This window comes from Lissotriton vulgaris, chromosome 4_1, assembly GCF_964263255.1.
Source record: "Lissotriton vulgaris chromosome 4_1, aLisVul1.2, whole genome shotgun sequence".
Taxonomy (NCBI): Eukaryota; Metazoa; Chordata; class Amphibia; order Caudata; family Salamandridae; genus Lissotriton; species Lissotriton vulgaris.
In genome coordinates, this window is record NC_141691.1 from 758,948,846 (window position 1) to 758,971,991 (window position 23,146).

Here is a 23,146-nt window from a genome sequence, read left to right on the forward strand (position 1 = left end):
GGCATATCCAGGAGGCACACAAAGGGAATGCTAATAACATCCAATACTTTGTCATAGACAGCATTCCAAAAAACATAAGAGGAGGCAACCGCCCATTGGCGTTACGCCGCTTGGAGCCAAGGTATATCATACTTCTGAATTCCAAGATCCCATTCGGTCTGAATGCGGACGAAGCCTTAAGTGTCCACCTCTAAACAATTGTCTGCCTGTTTCCTCTCCTCAAGTACCATTCGTACAACATCTGCAGTTCTTGTACTACTCAACCCACGGGTTTGCACATGGGCACCACAGAGCACACCACAGACAGGATTTATGTCTGTAAAACACATCACCACGTCACATTTAGTATATCATTTTCACCAGCACAACAACACTAACCTATAACTTGTCCCTTGAGCCATTCACTCTATTTTCGTGTAGGATCACTAGCACTAGGTTCCAAACGGGTCCTCGCGGCAACCTCTGACATATATATGTCACGAAGTCAAAGTATTCGGCAACCACTGGGCTAACCGTGAAACCGAGCATTTTAACGCATTTATGCGGAAACTTTAAAGAAATGCACATTTTCACCGGAGAGTCGGAATAATACATGCACTGGGCTAACCGGGAAACCGAGCATTTTAACGCATTTATGCAGAATCTTTAAACAAATGCACATTTTCACCGGAGAGTCGGAATAATGCATGGCCACGGTAACCCTCCGGGGCCAATACTAAACTAAGAGAGGCTGTCCCATTAAAACATGACAAATGGCACTAGCGGTTTTCATTAATTCTCGAACACAGCGCCGTACCAGTACTAAACTAAGCAACAGAAGCTGTCTCATCCAAACATGACAAATGGCACTGGCAGTTTTCACTAATTTCTCGAACACAGCGCCGCGCCACAGAATCACTTACCCAAGTACACATGTACGATGTTTAGTGTCTGTGGCTCTAGTGGCTCCTCTCGGCAACCCGCCTAGTCTCCACGCGCAGGCTCACAGCGTTCCCCTACGGCACATACCGAGTGGGTAACATACAGGCAAACCAGATGGGCTACTATTGCAGGACCTTTATGGGGAACATCAATAGCAGGGACCCACAGGAATGTGTAGAACATTGTGTTAACTTTATTCGTTTCACTATTGTTATCACAAAATGGTTTAATTATGACCACAATGCAGCTGTGACTTTCCTAACATGCTGCATGATGAAAAGGTCTAAATCATATGAACACATGTTTTTGGTGTAATTTATAACATATGTATAATGTTTCTGAAATGATGCTCTTTTTGGGTAAATACAAGTGTGGAAATTAATCATTCAACACAGGTTCAGCCACAATGTAACCATGGCAACATCTGGTTTTAACCTGCAATGCTAATTGAGTGACACACCCATGTTTCTGTGTATAAATGTACGCCCATAACGTTAAGGCAGATGTAGTGAACAAGGCGGAAACGCCGAAACGTGTCTAAGCAGAGACTGATCAGAAATTAAAGTTTGGATTCAGATTCACGGAGTCAGCGCCTTCTTTGATCATGAAGTTTGGTATGAAAGAATATATATATATATATATATATATATATATATATATATATATATATATATATATATATATATATATTACCTTCTGGCGGTCGCCAGTAGGTATATATAGTTAGGACCTAGCTACCATAGGAAATCCGCAACATTCTATTGGGAATAACTTTGGTGCCGGTTGAGGAATTTGCGTGTAATTTTCCAAAGTTTTGGCCAGCTCCGCTGGGCTCCTTCCCTGAAAGTTTTGGGGTGGGTTTCGTGAAGTGGGGGCTGAGAAAAAAGGGGGGTCCCAAAACTTGTTTTCCCCATGTTAATTTCCAAAGGACGGTCTGACAAGTCTACAGCCCGAACCGCTGAACGGAATTACATCAAACTTGGCAAAATTGTAGAGACTGGTACGCAGATGTGCCTTTGCTATGTTTAGTGAAAATTGCTCCAGTGGTTTTTATGAAAATGAACTTCAAAAACACATATATCTGGGCGAAGCCTAACTACACATCTCATCGTGAGATCTGATTGGCTGTCAGCACTTCATCCAAGAAGTGTTAGCAGCCATCTTGGGACCAATATACATGATAGCACCTCATTAAAAAGCATGCAGTTAATAGAGGGGTTTAGGACTTTAGTTACATTATAAATCATTTGTTGATGGTACCATACTCATTTTAGGAATTGTGGTGTGTTATAAGGTGATTTTACCATGTGCAAAAGCCTTCTGCTGGGATATCATGAATCATGTTTGAAAGAAAACTATTATCTCATGCTTTTCCCACAGTGGTTTGGAAGGGGATCTATAAGCTAAACTGAAAGCATATTTTCTTTAAATTCACATTATCTTTCTCAGTCATGTGAGAATGAAGTCTGACATTCTCAGTAAAACATGTACATCCAACAAGGACAGAGACTATCAGTTGATTCCTTTGTGTTATACTGCAGCCTCCTTGAGTGTTCTAAAGAACAACTAGAGCGCTAACAGTCCTACTTATTACAAGGGTATGGCACACCTGAAGCCATCTTGATTGGAATAAAGTGGTAACTCTTAAAACATTTAATTTAAAAAGGAACAAAATGAGGGGTATATTTTGCCATAGAAAGTATGATTAGTGCTGTAGAAAGAAAAATTAGGGCACATTTTGAGTGACTTCTCAAATCCTCTTCTATTTCATTAAAAAATTCTGACATGCAGTCTCCCAAGATGGCCACCAGAGACAAAAGAGCCCAAACGTAGCCCAAATATCACCCAGATGTAGCCCAAGTATAGCCCAATGACAGAATGTCCCAGAGTGTTCTAAAGAACAACTAGAGCGCTAACAGTCCTACTTATTACAAAGGTATGGCACACCTGAAGCCATCTTGATTGGAATGAAGTGGCAAGTCTGAAAACATTTAATTTAAAAAGGAACAAAATGAGGGGGTTCATTTTGCCATAGAAAGTATGATTAGTGCTTCAGAAAGAAATATTAGGGCACATTTTGAGTGACTTCTCAAATCCTCTTCTATTTCATTAAAACAATTCTGACATGCAGACTGAAACATGCACTTTGAATACCAGCATCAGACTTCCCTGTTGAGCAGTAGCTTTACTACAGTGATCCAATGAGCAACTAGAGTGCTAACATTCAGAATTTATGGCAAATGTGTGACACATCTGAATGCCTTCTTGATGGAACCAAAGTAAACCAGCATTGAAAATGCAATAGATCTCGCCCTCGTTTAAGTTACAGCCATTCTGTTTGTAATGAGGTGGCTTTTTAGCTTCGCTTTTATTAGTGTTTTTAAAACTTTCATGTAAATAACATGCATATATGTATATGTATGCATGCATGCATTTATATTGGGGCGTGGCTTGGACGCCGATGGCGATGGTCGCCTGAGAGCTCGGCTCCGGGACGGAGCCCGTGATTATCCTGCAGATCGGAGGCCGTGGGGCACCCTAGTCCCCGCAAACCGTCGATCGGACTGACTGGGACCTGCCGAGGCACCTGGGGCAACTCGAACATGAGTTGATCCGACGGAAAGTCGTGGTTTGTGGTCCCGCGGAGTGCGGCCCAACATGGCGCCCGGACCTCTTTGTCCCCTTGGTCGGGACCTTTAGTCTGGAGGGGCGTCGTTAGCTACAGCGCACCCTCCACCTTTTCATCTCCCTGTGATGTGCTGGTCTAGGTGTCGCTCTGATCGGACTTTGGACACGGTGATCGCTCCTGGATGATCGGATGCCCACACTACAGTGGACCTCGACCCACGGACGCCTGGCGGCCCTGGCTGCGATGCTGACCCCCTGAGCCGTGCCTGGCTGCATCCCCCCGAGTGACTGACTTCCATGGGCAGCACGGCACCTTGGCGCCACAAAGTCTCCGGTGGTGTTGGAGACCCTCGTTCCGGATCCTCATCGGTCAAACGGGCCTGCCCGACCTGGCACCGATTGTCCCCGCCTCCTCCTCAGTGCCCTCCGACGACGCGGTGGTGGCGCGGTCCGAAGTTGTGGAGATCCAGCAGGCCCTGGAGACGGAGATCGCCCGTCCTCGGCCAGAAGGCCACTAGCCGAGAGAGACATTGTCGACGCCCGCGCTCGGTGGCGCCTCCGACTGGCTCTCCACCGTGTGACTCCTGCGCCATGGGGAAACCGAGGGGAGCCAAGGGGACCACCCCAGCCGCCTCAGACTCGGAGGCCCCGGACAAAGAAGAACGTGGGGACCCGGAGAGTTCTGGTGGTGTGCCATTGCAGCAACAATTTGACCGGGTCCTGGAGGCGATCGCGACCACACGCTCGGCCCTCCAACAGGACATTGCCCAGGTGGCGACGAGTCTGGGCCTCCTTAGAGCTGACCACGGCAAGCTTTCAGATAGGGTCAAGGAAGTGGAGGGCTCGATTAAAACCTTGGAGCCGGCACAGAGAACCCTGGCCGCGACGATGCAGAATGCCCTATCCCGGATTGATGCCCTGGAGCGGCGAGCGGAGGACGCGGAAGGTCGCAACAGGCGAAATAACATTCGTGTGGTGGGCCTGCCGGAGAAGATTGAAGATGGCGACATGGTGGCCTACTTGGAAGCCTGGCAACGGGACACGGTGGCCCAGGAGGGTCTATCCTCCTTCTACACCCTGGAGCGAGCACACAGAGTCCCAGCGAGGCCGCCGCAACAGGGCCGTGCCCCCCGACCGGTGGTGGCACAGTTATTGCACTTTCGGGACAGAGATCTCATCCTTAATGCCGCCAGACATGATGGTCCCTTCAAGGTGGCGAACAGCAAGGTGAATATCTTCCCAGACTACACCTATGAGACCCAGCGCAGACGGTTCTCATTCCTGGCGGTCAAGCGAGAACTCCGGAGCGAGGGCATCCAGTACTCGCTCCTGTTTCCTGCAAGGCTCCGCATAATTGTCGATGATAAGACTCAGTTCTTTGATTCCCCGGAGGATGTCTGTAACTGGCTCGAACTCTATAGAGCCGGAAAGGATGGCTTTGGCTCCTCATCCCAATTAGCAGTGGAGCCTGGACAGCGACGGCGATCCAAAAGAATTCGAAGTCGCCGTGGCCAGTCGGGCGGACCCTCGACTGCGGAGACGTCGACGGAGCGGAAGGGAGTACTGGAGGTGTTATCTGCGCTGTCTGGCTCACGGGATGGTACCATAGAAGAGGAAGCGGACCCTGGTGACGAGGGGGTACCAACGGACTCGGAGGAATCGGTGACCGACAGTGTCCACACGCCAGTGATCACTCCGAAATCGGTTGAGGACCTTCTGGATGGACAGGGTTGACGGGGTGAGATGCATCCGTTTGGGTGGGGGCCCGCAGCGGGGGCGGCGGGAGTGGGCGATTGCTCATAATCCCCGGGGAAGTGGGGATGGGGTGCCCTGCTAGTGCCTTGAGGATATTCTCTTATTGTTTAGGGCTCACTTTAGTCTCGGTAGCCCGAGCATCGAGGGCCCATTGCCAACGCCCAGCCCGCACCTGGCCCTTAAGGCCTTCCTGCGGTGGCGACTGCAGGATTAGTCGGGGACAGAGGGTTTGCTGGGGGTATGGTTTGGATGGGAACTAGATGGTACTATTTGGGTCCTGTTCTGGGGAGGGTGGGCAAGGGTTCGGGTCGAACCGGGGTTGTTGTGTTTTGGTTGGGGAAAATGGCCGCCATCAGTGCTGGGTTGATTGTTGCCCTTTTTTTGTTGGGGCCCGGATGGAGAGACTTTGCACGAACAATATGGGACAATGGCTGATGTTGCTAATGTGAAATGTATTACTTGGAATGTACGGGGGCTTCACACTATGTCTAGACGTCACAAAGTCCACGCTTATTTAGTGCGTAGAGGGGTGCAAATGGCACTGCTGCAGGAAACCCATCTTACCAAGGCGGAAGGGGCGGCGCTACAGCGTAGGTGGAGGGGGCAGGTCTTTTGCACTTCGTACTCCGCGTATGCCAGGGGGGCGCTAATTTGGATCAGAGCTGGAGTTCCTTTTCAGGTTACGAAATCAGTGGTGGATCCGGAGGGTCGATATGTGGCCATTTCGGGCACCCTGGGGGGGAGGGACCTAAACGTTTGCTGCGTTTATGCACCCAATGTGGACCAGCTTGCCTTCCTTTCCGGGTTATCGGGCTCGTTGGCCCACTTCTTTTCCGGGCCCCTCTTGCTTGGCGGGGACTTCAATTCAGTAGTAGATGTGGAGAATGACCGCTCACATCCCCCCCTCCCTGACTCTCCGGTTCGCCGTGTGGCTAAAGGTAGGAGGGACTGGCAGACGCACTGGGGTCTGACGGATATCTGGAGGGCACAGCATCCCGACATTAGGGACTATTCCTTCTTCTCAGGCTTGCACGAGTTACACGTCCGACTGGACGGGTTTCTGGGCTCGGCGGAATTGGTTTCAGCGGCGGTCCGGTCTGAATATTTGACCAGGACCATCTCGGATCATAACCCTCTCCTTCTGGACCTTCGCTGGTTTCCGGGGGTGCCTGCTGTGCCCACCTGGAAGTTGCGTCCCGAGATCTTGGAGGACATTGTATTTAAAGCGGACCTAGAAGACAAGATCTCGGAGTACTTCTCGTCCAACGGGGCACTGCGGGTTCGAGGGCGATAGAATGGGATGCTTTTAAGGTGGTGGTCAGGGGCTTCTGCATTTCCAAGAAGGTGGGCATGAGGCGAATCACCCTTGACGATTTAGAAACGGCAGATCAGAAACTCCGTGAGTTGGAACTCCGCCGCCCCGGGCGCCCGGAACTCCAGGAACGCACGGCAGCGGCGAAGGAGGCGGTAGCGGCGGAGGTCGAACGGCTACGCTGTTTCGACTATAAGGCCTATACTGTTCGGTCCCTCGCAGAGGGGGACAGATCGAGCGCATTGCTGGCATGGCTAGCTAATCCTACGCGCCAGACCTCTCTGACGACGGCCATGCGTACGGCGGATGGGACCGAAGTGCACACTCAGCCCGAGATCCTGAGCTGCTACCTGCATTACTATGAACGCTTATACCGCAGTCGCTCTGCCAGAGACCCCGACCGGCTTGATGACTACCTACGACCCCTGGAGCTCCCAGTGGTGGAACCTGACGTAGCGAAAGCCCTGGGTTCCGACATTGAACTGGGGGAGATTCGCAGCGCCATTAAAAAGATGGCGAGGAATAAGACCCCGGGTCTGGACGGCCTTCCGGTTGAATTTTATGCCGCTTATGCTGATCTCCTGGCACCGAGGTTGCTGATCGTTTACAGGGAGGCTAAGCGGCTTGGTCGGCTCCCCGGCTCGATGTGCGAGGCTTTAGTGGTTCCCCTTCTCAAGCCGGGAAGGGACTCGTCCGATCCGGCGTCCTACCGTCCTTTATCGATGTTGACGGTCGATTATAAAATACTGAGCAGCATCTTGGCATCGAGATTGCTGGGTCACATGAGCTCTCTGGTGCATGAGGACCAGGCTGGATTCATCCCCAAGCGAAACACGACCATGAACATCCGTAGGCTGTTCCGCTTGCTAGGAGAACCGCTCGAGGACGCCCCATGCCCGGTAGTCCTTTCGGTAGATTTGGAGAAGGCTTTTGACAGCCTGGAATGGGACTACCTGCGCACAGTATTACTCCGATTCGGCCTCGGGGAGGGTTTCGTCAGATGGACCACGGTACTATATACCTCGGCGTCGGCCAGGGTACGGGCAGGCCCGCTGATCTCCTCGCAATATCCGGTGGAGAGAGGCACGAGACAGGGTTGTTCATTATCCCCGCTTCTCTTCGCGTTAGCAGTGGAACCTCTGGCGCTGCTGCTCCGGTCGGGAGCCCACTATAATGGCTTATGGACGCCTTCGGGCCCACATTATGTCTCGCTGTACGCTGATGACCTGTTGCTCTTTCTTGAGGACCCGGTTGCTGCCCTGAATGGAGCTGCGACGGCGCTCACGGCGTTTGGGGAGGTCTCGGGCCTTCGGGTGAATTTGACTAAGACCTGCCTTTTCCCGGTTCGTAAGGGTACACCTAGCCCTGATATCAGTAGAGAGATTAGGTGGGAACCTGGCTGCTTTAAGTACCTGGGGGTGTACGTCTACCACGAACCGTCAGACCTCTTGGATGGAAACATAGCTCGCAGCACTCGCGCGCTGCGTGGTAGCCTGGACTTCTGGGCTACTCTACCGCTCTCGGTAGCTGGACGGATCGCTTTGCTTAAAATGGTGGCGCTCCCCAGGTTGCTATATTATTTCCGGGCGCTGCCGATTTGGATCCCGCCAGCCACATTTCGACTGTTACGGTCAATGGTGGTCGGATTCCTCTGGGGTTCGGGCCGCCGACGAGTGGCCCTCAAGACCCTGACGAGGCCGAAGGCTGAGGGTGGGCTGGCGGTGCCGGACTTTGAAAAGTATTACTTGGCAGCGCAGCTGCAGACTTTCACCCAGGAGGTCACCAGGGAATTCCGAGGCCCAGAGGATAGGAGGGGCACAGGGATAGCTAGGCATGTTCTCTCCTTCATAGCACTGCGACAGCGTTTGGCCTTGCAGGACTTGACGCTTGAAGAGAAGACCATTCGCTTGTGTTGGAACCGAGCCCACGCCCGGGGCCAGCTGCGGATACCGTATGCACCCGAAATACCTCTGGGCATGCTGACGGCCCTGCCTCATGGCGGTGATTGGTCACGATTAGCGGATTGGGAGGACGCGGGCCTACAGTTAGTGGGGGACCTTTACGAGGACGGGGCGCTTTTGCCCTTTCAGGAGCTCATTGATCGCTTCGAGGTTCCTCGCTGTGATTTTCTTTTGCACTCGGCCCTGGTCCGAGCGATTCAAGCGCACTGGAAGCACGGGCAGGAGGAACCTCCTGCTTCTCCGGTGTGCCAGTACGTTATGATGTCTGCGGTAAACTGTTAAGGCGGTCACTTGTCTATACGGCAGACTGCTCAATGAGGGGTTGGCCCCCCTCACTACCTTAAGGACCCGTTGGGAGGAAGACATAGGGAAGGAGATCCCGGAGACGACCTGGTCCCAACTCATGAGGCGGGCCTGGAAGGGCACGCGCCACGCCCGCTTTCAATTGGTCCACTACTACGTACTCCATAGGGCATATCTGACCCCGGCGAAGATCCAACAATATTTTGCCACGGACTCCGCGGACTGCCCCAGGTGCCAGGCGCCTGATGCGGACCTTCTTCATATGTTGTGGTCCTGCCCGGGGCTATCCTCCTACTGGCTGGAAGTGGGGGATACCCTAGAGGAGGTAACGGGGAGATCCTTATCAGTTGATGCGGCAGTGGGGCTCCTGCACTGGTTCCCACATACCCCCAAAAATAAAATCACTAGTAAATTTATTGATCTGGGGCTTCTCCTTGCTAAACGGGAGGTGACCAGGAATTGGAAGGCACGGGCTGGTCCAACGGGGGCCCGATGGCACAATGAACTCTTGAAATGGGCGGCGGGGGAAAGCACGCTGCGATACCAGTTAGCTAGGAGACAGCATAACGAGAAAGCGCAGGAGGCAGCGCTAGAATGGGAGACATTAGTGCAGGCCCTCAGAGATTATTGCGCTCCCAGCGATTCCGAAAGTGATGATGCAGCTCGCCCCGAGTCCCGATAAACGATTGCACTTTACATGTCTGCTGCTTTCCTCATGGGTCCTCTCACAGATCCTACTACGGCTGTTACCGTGCACTGATGGCGGGGTTGGGGGGGTTTTGGTTTAGTTCATAGTGTTTTGAGGGAGGGGTTTTCTTTTGGCTTTCTTTGTAGGATGGTTTAGAAAAGCAGATGACGGGTAGTGGATCATCCGGACCGGCTCCGACTCCCTGTTGAGTCCCCATTGGATATCGTCGCCCGACCCTTGGGTTGTGGGCTAAATGGCTGTGTAATGGTTCATCCTGCTGGGGGACTGAAGGATGTAGTCTACTAATTTTGATTGAATTTATAATGCTGGTCGCTTTGTAAAAATTTACTGAGTCCTGCAATAAAAATATATTTAAAAAAATAAAATAAAAAAAATGCATGCATTTATATTTGTATTGATATAGATATGCAGATTATATATGTTTATATATGTATGTATATATATATTCACTGAAAAAACCATAGGTTATAGACCATATATAGTTAGGAATTAGCATTTACAAAACCTTGAAAATTCACTGAAAAAAACATAGGTTATAGACCATATATAGTTAGGAATTCGCATTTACAAAACCTTATTTTACTCACACAAAACCATTGAAATTCCATATATAGTTAGTTGCACTAACTATATATCGCGCACCCGCAATCCACTGCTGATGATGTCACATATTACATCATTCATGACATGGTCAGTGACATCACTGATGACATCTCAAATGACATCACTGATGACATCTCAAATGACATCACTGATGACATCACTGATGACATCTCATTTGACATTACTGATCACATCACTGATGATATCATTCATGTGATAATACGATGAACCTCTTCAGACTCTAATATAACCTTAGATACAATCAGTGTAAACAGACACTCACAGACTGTCACTCATCCATGGAGTTACTCACACACCTAGTCAGTCATTTTTTTTTTTTTTTTTTTTCCCTCATATTGCGGTTTATGCAGAAAAGGAGGTGTTTAGGAGTTTGACCGTATTTGAGCGGCTGTTCCAACATACTGCCCCTAATCGTCTATCGAAGGATACAAGGGGAGTTTCTGTTGTCTTAGCTCTTTTCAGTCTTTTTCCTTCCGTACACCTTTTTCTTGCTCGATAATTCCTTTGTTGCTGAGACTATCTGGCCCTTGGGCTGTTTGGCAGACATCACGTCATGCCTGGAATTATTACTCCGCTTAATCATTGGAATCCAAAAAAGAAAAAAGAAAAAAGAAAAAGCAAAAGAACAAGGGGCTTAAGAAGCTTCAGGACAAGGAGGATTCTAAAATCTCATCTGGAGGTGATATAATTTTCCCAGATCTCCCAATACTTCATTCTTTTCGATTGTTTCCCTCTTCTATCCAATCTGTTGGTTCTTATTACAGCATTTAACCAATTTTCATGGGTTGGTGGAACCGATTTTATACAGTTAATACAAATCTCTCTGCGTGCTAACAAGATCATGATGAACAATAAATTTTCTTGCTGTTTACTTAACCTAATCGGGTTTGATTGAGATGTGCAATGGATCCCAAAAATAATTAAGAGAGTACTCACGGTTATAGGTGATGCCAGTACTGCAGTTAGTGTCTTACCAATCTCTTGCCAGTATTGTGTGAGAGCTGGACAGTTGCCAAACATATGGATATCATCCACTTTTTCTTCGCCACATTTGCCGCATGATTTTACTGTCGAGCCTTTAAATTTTGACAATCTTTTGGGTGTCCAATAGGCTCTATGTATAGAGAAAAGATGGTTTCTTTTCAGGGCTGCGGGCTTTACACACTGCCAACATTTCTCTACTGATTTTTCCCAAATTTGATTTAGATCTAGGGCTTCGTTTGGTAGATCTTTCCTCCATATCTTTTCAGGTATAGTAAAATTTTCTTCGCCAGATTCGATAAGAGTCCAATACCATTTTGAAACTTCTTTCTTTAATACCATCTCTTTCGTCATTTCTGGTTCCACATTATTCGGATCAGTTGCTCCTTTCGGGAGGGTATTTGCCCAACTGCATAACTGATAATATTTAAACTTTGATACTTTCCGTTCTGTTATTGTTTGTAGATGTTCCCATGATATTAAAGCATTTCCAACCAGGAGTTGACCCCATTTTTCAATCCCATATTGTCTGAGTGGGGTTGATAGTAAGTCCCTTAAGCATTCTGGGGTGCCTGGCGAGTCCCATATTGGAGCCATGCTACTATAGTAAGGGATCTTTGTGGCAATTCTTATCTGATTCCAAAGCTTAACAGCGCTATTCAAAACCTTCAGTTTTACTTTTTTGAAGAATTTTGGGTGACCATATTTAAAGAGGAAGTAATCTTCACCGTTTGTTAAATGTTGTAAGTAAATTGGATAGGCATGGTGTATCTTTAACAGGGCTCTGAAATTCTTAAATTGGAAGGATCTGTAGTATTCGTATATGTCTGGGCTTGCTATTCCTCCTTGTTCCTTCTTCCTCCTGAGTTTATTCCATGAGATTCTTACACTTTTTGCTGACCAAATGAAACTAGATATTTCTCCTTGTATCTTTTTTAGAGATTCTTTTTTAAATTCTAACGGAATGTTATTAAAGAGATATGTGAATTTGGGAATAATTGACATCTTTATTGCATTAGATTTGCCTAAAAAACTTAGAGGCAGACCTGACCAACTTTTGAGAAGTTTTCTCATTTCTTTCACCGTTATGTTTAGGTTTGTTTCTGAAATTTTTCCAAGGTCTTTTGTTATAATGATGCCTAAATATTTTATTTTATCCTTTAAAAGAGGTAAGTTTAAGTTAGTATTCCAGCTCATTGCCTCTGTTTTGTCAGTATTTATCAGGTAACCTGAAACCTTGCTGAAATTGTTCATTACCTCCTCTATCGCTGGTTTAGATAAATTATAATTATCAGTAAACAACATAAGATCATCAGCGTAGAGGGCTACTTTCTTGGACCAGTTTTGATATTTGAAAGGTGTAATGAGTGGATGATTTCTGATAGTACAGGCCAAGGGCTCGATATATAGATTAAAAAGTAACGGAGACAAGGGGCAACCTTGCCTTGTGCCTCTCTGAATCTTAATGTTGTTCGTGAGGTTTCCGTTAACTACTATCCTTGCTCTTGGGTTTGTATAGATTTCTTTTACCATGTGCCTAAAGTTGCTCCCTAATTTGTTTTTTTCTATGATTTTATTTAGAAAGGCCCAGTTGACACGGTCAAAAGCTTTGGCAGCATCGTATGTGACAATCGTTAGAGGTAGTTTTTCGCAGACAGCTGCATCAATTGCCGCCACTAGTTCATGCGTAGTTTCCTGGATTTGTCTGCCTTTTATGAAGCCCTTTTGATCTGGGTTAATTAATTTAGCCATAACCTTTGATAGTCTTTTAGCTATTACATTCATATACAGCTTGTAGTCACAGTTGAGAAGTGATATTGGTCTGTACGATGCGCAATTCATCGGATTTTTTCCTGGTTTTAGTAAGATGGTAATCGTCGCATCATTCCATGATTCAGGTATCGTTTCATGCCCCAGATAGGTCTTATTCATTATTTCTGTTAGGTGTTCAATTAAGGTTTCTTTTAATGCAATATAAAATTCATTAGGCAGCGCATCTGGACCCGCAGCTTTTCCTCTCTTTAGGTTACCTATGGCAATTCTTATTTCTTCTGGTGTTATTTCAGCATTCAAGAGATTCGCATCTTCCTCTGTCAGGCTTGGAAGGGGGACATTCTCAAGATAGTTCTTGATGTCTTCATCTGCTGGGATTATATCTTCTTTATATATTGTGGTGAAAAAGTTAGAGAATTCTTGCCTTATTGAAATGTCATCTGAGCATGTGGATGATTGGTCTTGGGTATAAATGCTTAGTATGTTATTTCTAGTCTGATCAGATTTCATTTTCCAGGCTAGCATCTTCCCGCAACCTTCTCCGTATTCATAATTTGCTAATTTGCTGTTCTCCCACTTTTCTTTGACTATGTTCTCCAGGTAGTCCGTCAAGTTCTCTTTTAACTTGCGATGCTTCTCTTCTAAATTTGTTCTTGATTCTTGAGTTATATCACACTCTAATTGTAATTCTACTTCTTTAATTTCCAGTTCCAACTTCTTGATATCCAGTTTTTTTGTTTTATGTTTGTATGCTCCCAAACTGAGCAGTTTACCTCTTATTACCGCTTTATAGGTATCCCACATTACTCTTTTAGAAGTTCCGGCAGCATTATCTTCAAAGTAATGAATGGAGGTTGTTATAAGTTGCTCTACACATTGTTCATCTCTGAGAATTGATCGGTCAACTGTCCACCTGTTGGGCATATGAGGTTGTGGAAGTGTTATGATTAACTGTACCGCAGAATGGTCTGATAAGTGCGCAGGTAGATGTTCAATACTTTTAACATTCGCTCTCAAAACTTTATTCATCAGGAAGAAGTCTATTCTAGATTTGTGTCCTAATTTCTTATTGTGGTAGGTGAACGGGTAATTTTTTACCCCTTTTAGCTTCCACATGTCTTCCAATATTAGGTCTTTCTTGTAGATTCCTAGCCATTCCCTCATTTTTGGTAAATTCCATTGTTTTGTTGGAGGCATTCTGTCAGTTTTAGGATCCTCAATAATATTGAAATCTCCTCCCATGACGATCGGAGTTGGAAATGTTAAAAGTTCAGAATACAGTTTTTTAAGGGGCGTCGGATCATCCCTGTTTGGTCCATAATATCCCACAATTGTGAGGATGCGGTCCTCAATTCTAACTTTAGCAATTGCCCATCTACCATTACTATCTACTTCTGTAGATTCTATTTTGGCGTTCAGGGATTTCTTTATGATGATTGCCACCCCCTTTATATTGCACTCTTGTGTTGTATGTACACTTGCTCCAATCCAGTGATGATTTTTTACCATTTTAGTCCACTCTGAGTTTATTAGATGTGTTTCTTGAAGGATAATAATTTCACTATCGTTTTCTTTCAAATATTCCACAATCCTTCTTCTTCTTGAGGGGGTTCTAAGCCCATTAACATTCCATGTTAGAATTTTTATTGATTTTTCTTTTATCATCTTAAGTTGTTGTTTCGATTGAGGCAGATAATAACTCCCTTACTATTCCTTTTGTATTCCAATTTTGAGGATTTTTTTCTTTTTTTTTCCCTACCTTGCTCCCCACCCGTGTGTATTTACAGAAATGCATTTTTGTGTTTGAGTGTTACTGGGATTCCCTCCCTGGGGAAGCCTCCCTTTTTTCTTCTTTCAGGTGTTATTACACCCGAGTTCGTGCTCCGAATCTCCAGGTATTTATCTTTTGTTCTACTTTGCAATCAACGCTTCTCAGTGTATCTTCCAACTGCTGGTAATCTGTCCCATTATATGATTATACATATATGAATACATATGAATATGTATTTTGTGTTTTCCAGTATCCAGTTTCTTGTTTTCGGCTCAGACTTTTTAGTAAAAGCATTATTCCTTGTTTAGTTTATCGATCTCAATTTGGTCTTTTATTAACTGAATAAGATTTTCTACCTCTTTTGGCTCCCTCAGGTTGTGCATTTTATTTCGCCACATTATTCTTAATGAAGCAGGGAATTTCAGTTGTACACTTGCTCCCAGAGTTTTCAGTTCCTGCATATATTGCCCTAGCTCCCATTGTCTGTCTTGTGTGGCTTTACAGATATCTGATCGTATACGAAATGACCAGTTGTCTTTATTAAAATTCCCAGTTTTTAGACCCTCACTCAGAATTTTTTCCTTCAGGGAGTATGTTCTGAAATTTACCAAGATTTTTCTCGGGGTTTTCCTCTCTTTACTTTTCCTAGTCAGTCATGCAAAGAATCAATCACACCTCCATTTCCTCAACTATACAGTTATACAAACTTTACTTATTCAAACATATACTAACACATATTTACTCTCTTATACAATCCCTGATACAAGTTCACAATGATCCATACAGCCACTCACACATTCACTGGCTCTTATGCACAGTTATTTATATATGTCAACTCTCACATGTACTGTGTTTTACATATGTACTTACTTTGACATGTAGCACTGAGATATCCATTCACTCACCAATACACTCATGCACACAGTCAACCACCCATACAGCTGTTTCCACATGCACTTTTGAAACCATACATCTAGTGAATCAACTGCTCACACATCTATGCACAGAGTCATACACCTCCCAGCCACCCACACACACACTCAGTCTCCCATACAAATACTTGGGCAACCAATCAATAACCCATATAGTTACTCATATAGCTACTTATCAACACATGCAACAGTTTACAGAACAACAGACATAATGATGCACAAATTAAGACAGTTTAGTCACTAACCCATGCACTCAGTGAGACACATTTAATCACTCACTCATACAGTCAGTCATGCACCTACTAAATCCTTCATCCAGACACTTATACATCCACTCATTCTTCAATATGTAAGACATATTTTAACTTTACAGAAACATACAGTCACTGGATGTTGTCATCAGTGATGTCATCAGTGATGTCATTTGAGATGTCATCAGTGATGTCACTGACCATGTCATGAATGATGTAATATGTGACATCATCAGCAGTGGATTGCGGGTGCGCGATATATAGTTAGTGCAACTAACTATATATGGAATTTCAATGGTTTTGTGTGAGTAAAATAAGGTTTTGTAAATGCGAATTCCTAACTATATATGGTCTATAACCTATGTTTTTTTCAGTGAATTTTCAAGGTTTTGTAAATGCTAATTCCTAACTATATATGGTCTATAACCTATGGTTTTTTCAGTGAATTTTCAAGGTTTTGTAAATGCTAATTCCTAACTATATATGGTCTATAGCCTATGGTTTTTTCAGTGAATATATATATATACATACATATATAAACATATATCATCTGTATATCTATATAAATACAAACATAAATGCATGCATACATATACTTATATGCATACAGATGCATGTTATTTACATGAAAGTTGAAAAAACACTAATAAAAGCAAAGCTAAAAAGCCACCTCATTACAAACAGAATGGCTTTAACTTAAACGAGGGGGAGATCTATTGCATTTTCAATGCTTGTTTACTTTGGTTCCATCAAGAAGGCATTCAGATGTGTCACACATTTGCCATAAATTCTGAATGTTAGCACTCTAGTTGCACATTAGATCACTGTAGTAAAGCTACTGCTCACCAGGGACGTCTGCTGCTGGTATTCAAAGTGCATGTTTCAGTCTGCATGTCAGAATTTCTTTTAATGAAATAGAAGAGGATTTGAGAAGTCACTCAAAATGATCCCTAATTTTTCTTTCTGAAGCACTAATCATACTTTCTATGGCAAAATTAACCCCCTCATGTTGTTCCTTTTTAAATTGAGTGTTTTCAGACTTACCACTTCATTCCAATCAAGATGGCTTCTGGTGTGCCATACTTTTGTCATAAGTAAGACTGTTAGCGCTCTAGTTGTTCTTTAGAACACTCTGGGACATTCTGGGGTACATCTGGGTGATATTTGGGCTACATTTAGGCTCTTTTGTCTCTGGTGGCCATCTTGGGAGACTGTATGTCAGAATTTTTTAATGAAATTGAAGAGGGTTTGAGAAGTCACTCAAAATGTGCCCTAATTTTTCTTTCTGCAGCACTAATCATAATTCATATGGCAAAATATACCCCCTCATTTTGTTCCTTTTTAAATTAAATGTTTTAAGAGTTACCACTTTATTCCAATCAAGATGGCTTCAGGTGTGCCATACCTTTGTAATAAGTAGGACTGTTAGCGCTCTAGTTGTTCTTTAGAACACTCTGGGACATTCTGTCATTGGGCTATACTTGGGCTACATCCGGGTGATATTTGGGTTACATTTGGGCTCTTTTGTCTCTGGTGGCCAATTTGGGAGACTGCATGTCAGAATGTTTTAATGAAATAGAAAAGGATTTGAGAAGTCACTCAAAATGTGCCCTATTTTTTCATTCTGCAGCACTAATCATACTTTCTATGGCAAAATATACCCCCTCATGTTGTTTCTTTTTAAATTAAATGTTTTAAGAGTTACCACTTTATTCCAATCAAGATGGCTTCAGGTGTGCCATACCTTTGTAATAAGTAGGACTGTTAGCGCTCTAGTTGTTCTTTAGAACACTCTGGGACATTCTGTCATTGGGCTATACTTGGGCTACATCTGGGTGATATTTGGGCTACATTTGGGCTCTTTTGTCTCTGGTGGCCATTTTGGGAGACTGCATGTCAGAATGTTTTAATGAAATAGAAAAGGATTTGAGAAGTCACTCAAAATGTGCCCTAATTTTTCATTCTGCAGCACTAATCATACTTTCTATGGCAAAATATACCCCCTCATGTTGTTTCTTTTTAAATTAAATGTTTTAAGAGTTACCACTTTATTCCAATCAAGATGGCTTCAGGTGTGCCATACCTTTGTAATAAGTAGGACTGTTAGCGCTCTAGTTGTTCTTTAGAACACTCTAGGAGGCTGCAGTAGAACGCAAAGGAATCAACTGACAGTCTCTGTCCTTGTTGGATGTACATGTTTTACTGAGAATGTCAGACTTCATTTTCACATGACTGAGAAAGATAATGTGAATTTACTGAAAATATGCTTTCAGTTTAGCTTATAGATCCCCTTCCAAACCACTGTGGGAAAATCATGAGATATTAGTTTTCTTTCAAACAATATTCATGATATCACAGCAGAAGGTTTTTTCACATGGTAAAATCACCTTAGAACCCACCACAATTCCTAAAACGAGTATGGTACCATCAACAAATGATTTATAATGTAACTAAAGTCCTAAAACCCTCTATTAACTACAATGCTTTTTATTGAGGTGCTATCATGTATATTGGTCCCAAGATGGCTGCCAACACTTCTTAGATGAAGTGCTGACAGCCAATCAGATCAGATGTGTGGTTAGGCTCCGCCCAGATATATATCTTTTTTTGAACCTAAATTACTCAAAATCCACTGGAGCACATATATTGAGACCTAGCAAAGGCACATCGGGCTAACAGTCCCTACAATTTTGCCAAGTTTCGTGCAAATCCATTCAGCCGTTCGAGCTAAAAGTGAGGCCAACCGCCCTATGGAAATTAACATGGGAAAACGCGTTTTGGGACCCCCCTTTTTTCTCGGCCCCCCCTTGATGAAACCCCCCCAAATTGCCAGGGGCTGCTCAGAAACAAAATGTTCCATTTTCCTGAAAATTTCAGCCAATTCCGTCCACAAACGCCAAAGTTATTAGACATAGAATTTTCAAAAATCCCATAGAGAAAAAATCCTAACTATATATACCTACTGGCGACCGCCAGTAGGTAATACACACATACATATATATAAATGCATATGCATATATATATGTATATATGTGTGCGTGTAGAGAGAGGTAGAGGTAGGGAGGTAGAGGTAGAGAGGTAGAGACTAGTAGAGAGAGAAGTAGAGAGAGGTAAAGAGTAGAAAGTGAGTAATAGAGAGTTGAGATTGAGTAGTAGAGAGTAGTAGAAACCAGTAGAGAGAGTAGCAGAGAGTGAGTAGTAGAGAGAGTAGTAGAGAGTGAGTAGAGAGTAAGTAGTAGAGTGAGTAGTAGAGAGTAGTAAAGAGTGAGTAGTAGAGAGTAGTAGAGAGTAGTAGAGAGTGAGTAGCAGAGAGAGAGAATAGGAGAGAGTACTAGAGAGTGAGTAGTAGAGAGAGAGTAGTAGAGAGTTAGTAGAGTGAGTAGTGTAGAGTGAGTAGTAGAGAGTGAGTAGTAGAGAGTGAGTAGTAGAGAGTAGTAGAGAGTGAGAAGTAGAGAGTGAATAGTAGAGAGTAGTAGAGAGTGAGTAGTAGAGAGAGAGTAGTAGAGAGTGAGTAGAGAGTAGTAGAGAGTGGGTAGTAGAGAGTAGTAGATAGTGAGTAGTAGGGAGTGAGTAGTAGAGAGAGAGTAGTAGAGAGTAGTAGAGTAGTAGAGAATGAGTAGTAGAGAGTGAATATTAGAGAGTAGTGGAGTAGTAGAGAGTAAGTGGTAGAGAGTAGTGGAGAATATTCCAAAGTTTGGCACAGCACCACTTGCACAATAAGTCTGATCAAATCATATCACTTAGAGTCCTTATTGAAGTGCTGAATCTTGATGTATATTCAAATGCTTTTATTTTCCTTAAGTTTATGTACCACAGCCAGCCGACGCGTTTTGTTCTGTACAACAGAACTTCTTCAGGGCGTTCTTATTACCTTCAAGTTATGTCGGTCTCCTGTTGTCATATAACTAGATATTTCTTCCAAATGTTAGACAAGACTAAGTACATTCTGTTTGAAAGTGACTAGATATCAATTTTACCCACACAATTCGGGCAGACTTGAGTAATTTATAGCATCCTCAAAGTCAGTCTTTCAAAAATTCCAAAGTATAGGACATGATAATCCAAATCCAAATGTTTCTCAAGAAAAGTCATTTTCAATCGTTCGGAATATCGGCGTTTGGGCGGATATGACCCAGGGACCCCCAGTATGCAAGGGGAATTAGTCCCCCCTCTGCAAACACGCCAGTGGCCTGCGTTGCAGAGAGGTGTAAAAAGGGGCATAGCCTCATTACACCTCTGTGCAATGCAGCCCCCTGAGGCATACTGGAGGTTCCAGGTGGGCTAGTTGGCCCCCAGGGACCCCTAGTATGCAAGGGGAATTAGTTCCCCCTCTGCAAATGCACCAGGGGCTGCGTTGCGGAGAGGTGTAACAAGGGGCATAGCCTCATTACACCTCTGCAATGCAGTCCCCTGGCGCATACTAGAGATTCCTGGTGGGCTTTCAGGTCTTATATAGTTAGGAATTCGCATTTAAAAAACCTTGCAAATTCACTTAAAAAACCATAGGTTTCATGCTTTATATAGTTAGGAATTAGCATTTAAAAAACCTTTAAAATTCACTCAAAAAACTATATGTTTTAGGGGTGTTAGAGTTAGCTGGACATTTCACTCATACAAAACCATTGAAATTGCTCCTATATAGTTAGTTGTACTAACTATATTTCGCCCACCCGCAATCCACTGCTGATGATGTCACATATTACATCATTCATGACATGGTCAGTGACATCACTGATGACATCACTGATGACATCATCCACGAGACAATCACATACACCTTTTCATACACTAGTAAAATCTTTCATCACTCTTTGTAAAATACAGAGTATCATATTTGAATCCATTGACACAGCAATACAAGTATCTAAAAACCCACTCAGTGATTCCTAGATGTATACACACATCTAATCACTTACCTGTAGATTCAATCATACATGCTGTCAATGAAAAATAGAACACTATGAAAAATACTTATACACCTATATTGTCATTACACACCAGCACACAACCTATTAAAATATGAAGTTATCCTACTCACTTATGCAAACAATGGATCATACTTACATACTTACTTAGCTACACACTTATGCAAACACCACTTCATCTATTCATTTACATAGTAAGTCATACTTACTGTATTATAAAATCATTATTACAAGTATAGTCATCCATATAGTCACTTACAGAATCATTAAGTCTTTTGAATACTTTATATACAAAAACTGACATATAAACTGACATACACACTGCCTTTTATTTTTCTACTTTGTTGGACATGCACCAAAGAGAAATATATTTGCTCATCACCACTCCCATAGAGATATTCACTCACCCAAACAACTATTATAACATGTAGTTTTAACTTCATATATCTACTGAATCAACTATTCACACATCTTTGGGTACTCACGCACCCCCCACCGAACCACACACACATTCACTCTTCAATACAAATACTCAGTTAACTAATTAATAAGTAATATTGACTTTCACATAGCTAGTAACCAACTGGAGAACCAGTTTACACAACAACTGACAAAGTGAAACAGATATTCACACAGTTTAGTCACTATCCACTGTATTTAGTGAGACACTATACATTGTTAAACAGTCAATTACATTGCTACTAAATCCTCCATCCAAATATTTATTTTTATATATCCACTCATTCTTCAATGCAAATTGCTATATAAAATGAATATTTAAATAACGAAGCAAACCACATTCACTGGATGATGTCATCAGTGATGTCATCAGTGATGTCATTTGAGATGTCATCAGTGATGTCACTGACCATGTCATGAATGATGTAATATGTGACATCATCAGCAGTGGATTGCGGGTGCGCGATATATAGTTAGTGCAACTAACTATATATGGAATTTCAATGGTTTTGTGTGAGTAAAATAAGGTTTTGTAAATGCGAATTCCTAACTATATATGGTCTATAACCTATGTTTTTTTCAGTGAATTTTCAAGGTTTTGTAAATGCTAATTCCTAACTATATATGGTCTATAACCTATGGTTTTTTCAGTGAATTTTCAAGGTTTTGTAAATGCTAATTCCTAACTATATATGGTCTATAGCCTATGGTTTTTTCAGTGAATATATATATATACATACATATATAAACATATATCATCTGTATATCTATATAAATACAAACATAAATGCATGCATACATATACTTATATGCATACAGATGCATGTTATTTACATGAAAGTTGAAAAAACACTAATAAAAGCAAAGCTAAAAAGCCACCTCATTACAAACAGAATGGCTTTAACTTAAACGAGGGCGAGATCTATTGCATTTTCAATGCTTGTTTACTTTGGTTCCATCAAGAAGGCATTCAGATGTGTCACACATTTGCCATAAATTCTGAATGTTAGCACTCTAGTTGCACATTAGATCACTGTAGTAAAGCTACTGCTCACCAGGGACGTCTGCTGCTGGTATTCAAAGTGCATGTTTCAGTCTGCATGTCAGAATTTCTTTTAATGAAATAGAAGAGGATTTGAGAAGTCACTCAAAATGATCCCTAATTTTTCTTTCTGAAGCACTAATCATACTTTCTATGGCAAAATTAACCCCCTCATGTTGTTCCTTTTTAAATTGAGTGTTTTCAGACTTACCACTTCATTCCAATCAAGATGGCTTCTGGTGTGCCATACTTTTGTCATAAGTAAGACTGTTAGCGCTCTAGTTGTTCTTTAGAACACTCTGGGACATTCTGTCATTGGGCTATACTTGGGGTACATCTGGGTGATATTTGGGCTACATTTAGGCTCTTTTGTCTCTGGTGGCCATCTTGGGAGACTGTATGTCAGAATTTTTAATGAAATTGAAGAGGGTTTGAGAAGTCACTCAAAATGTGCCCTAATTTTTCTTTCTGCAGCACTAATCATAATTCATATGGCAAAATATACCCCCTCATTTTGTTCCTTTTTAAATTAAATGTTTTAAGAGTTACCACTTTATTCCAATCAAGATGGCTTCAGGTGTGCCATACCTTTGTAATAAGTAGGACTGTTAGCGCTCTAGTTGTTCTTTAGAACACTCTGGGACATTCTGTCATTGGGCTATACTTGGGCTACATCTGGGTGATATTTGGGCTACATTTGGGCTCTTTTGTCTCTGGTGGCCATTTTGGGAGACTGCATGTCAGAATTTTTTAATGAAATAGAAGAGGATTTGAAAAGTCACTCAAAATGTGCCCTAAT